Here is a 2,285-nt window from a genome sequence, read left to right on the forward strand (position 1 = left end):
TCTTGGAGCGGATCTTTCGTACACAGCATTTTATCGGACAGAGGTGCGTGGGCTTCCGGGTATCAACTAGTACATTCAGGGTATGATGTTGTTTAGAAGGGGTTTCAGTGCCTCCCCCCCCCCCAGCATGTGGTGTGAGTAGAAGCCTGGTAGAAGCACCCCCCCCTCCCTGGAAGCGATGTCCGCCTGCTCAGGGTGCGCGCGGAGTATCGAGTTTGCCAGCGGCACCTTGCTGCACTACGAGGGCGAGCAAGGTGCGGAGCGGCTTGTGCGCGCGGTGTGTGCCGGCGGCACCGTTCTGCACTACGAGGGCGACAAAGCTAGGTGCGGAGCGGCTTGTGCACAGCTCTTTGAGGGCGAGCGAGGCGCGGAGTAGAACGCGCGCGAGGTGTTGATCGACAAGTATGAGCTGTGGAGAGATTCGCTGCCGTCCCTCTTTTGATCGAAGAAACCCTCGCCCGAGCGGGTGCCCGCATCTTTGATTTGCTGTGTGAGTGTTGAGGTGATGCGAGCGCGCGTGCGCGCGGCGCGCGTGCCGTTTTGGGTCTCTTTTATACCAGTGATGAAATATAAACCGACTTTACCACGCGCGCGCACGCGCGCGCCGCGCTCCTCGACTCTCTCGCACCCGCCCCGAGCCACGCCCCTCACGAGATAGGCGGCTGCGACCCTGAGAGTGCGCAGCGGTGCCGCTGGCGTGCTCACCACACCCATCCATCATGCCTGCATCATTCCTGCACGTACTGCCCGGTCTGGTCGGGGCGTGGGGCGAGATCTGGCATGGCGGCGCGCTTGAACTGAGCGCCTTCGATCGTCTCGCGGCGACAGCTCGCAGGCCGGGCGGCCAGAAACTGTGCCGCTCAGCCATCCGCCGAAGCGAGCGCGCCGGCGGCGGTCCGCCGCCGGCGCGCTCGGCTCAGTGTCTTCAAGCCCGCCGGTGGGGAGCTCCGCTTGCGGGCAACGATTGAACTGCGGGCAGCCTCGCTGTCCGTGAATCAAGCACTCTTCACGGACTGTTTGATTGTGGAAACAACCAATCTCTACACCACTTATATGGTCACCATTCTTACAGTGGTGTAGCTTGCGCATCGGCTGCAGCCTCTGCTGGGGCGGAATGCGCGGGGTTTGCGGCGCGATGCCCTCGGTGAGTACACGCTACCGCGGTGCCGCAAGCTCTCCTGCGCGCGCGTGACGTGTGGGACGCGTGCGCTGCGCTCAAACGTCGCGATTTGGCAATAGGCGCTCGAGCCGGCGCACAGCGGATAGGTGCGCCGCGCAGGGGGGGTCGGAGGGGTGCGAGAGGGGGCGTGGGTCGGGCGCGCACCCCCCCCGGCCCTGGGAACGGCCGTCACGTCGAGTTGGGGGGTTGTCGGCGGCTCGAGCACCGAGGCGTGCCGCTGCTGTGCCGTCGACAGCCCCTCTTCCGAGCCGGCGCGCGGCGGCGAGCCGCGGCCAGTGTCGCTGATGCGGGGGCGGCGCAGCGTTTATCCCCCCCCCCCCCCCGCGCCCGCCCGCCCGCCCGCCCGCCCTCAGGCCTTGCCCCTCCGCAGGCGCGGGAGCGCTCGCCGGCGAGCACCTCCTACCTCTCGTCGCCCGGCTGCTCCCTTTCCCCGTCACCCGCCGCGCCCTCGCCCGGCCGCCCCACCGCGCACGGAGCGCTCTGCTGCTCGCCGCCGCCGCCGCGCGTCCCGCGCCGCCACGCTTGCCCCCTCTCCTGACGCGCACCCCGCGCAGACGGCGCTCCGGGACAGACGGAGCAGCGACCGCGCCAGCGGTCGCTGCTCCGCCCCTCCGTCGCGCGCGCCGCGCGCGCGCTGCGCCGCTGCCGCCGCGCCCCCCTTCGCCGTCTGTTTCCCGCCGTATGGTGTGCGGTGCGCGCACGCGCAGCGCACACGGCAGCGGCTCCCCACCCCCCTACCCACCCCGTGTCCCCGTCGCGCCGCCGCCGCCGCCCCGCCGCCCCCGCCGCCGCCGCCGCCCCCGCTGTAGCGTTTGGGGGGGGCGACTGGCGACGGCAAAAATGCAAGCCCCGCCCCTGGCCACTGTAATATGGTCACGCAGACACTTGGGTACGCTCTGGGGGGTCCTGAGATCAAAGTTCCAGGGGTGGTCACCTGGTCACCTGCTCACCTGGTCATCTTGGACAGGACCCCGTTCAACCTCTATAGGCAACCTGCTTGGAGGCACCCTCAAGACCCGCAGCGCCGGGTGACGCGTGCTCTCTCTCTCTCGGGCAATCTCGGGTGATCTCGTGCCGCGGCTCACCGCTTCTAGGCTGCCTCATG

This window comes from Emiliania huxleyi (assembly GCF_000372725.1).
Source record: "Emiliania huxleyi CCMP1516 unplaced genomic scaffold EMIHUscaffold_876, whole genome shotgun sequence".
Lineage (NCBI taxonomy): Eukaryota > Haptophyta > Isochrysidales > Noelaerhabdaceae > Emiliania > Emiliania huxleyi.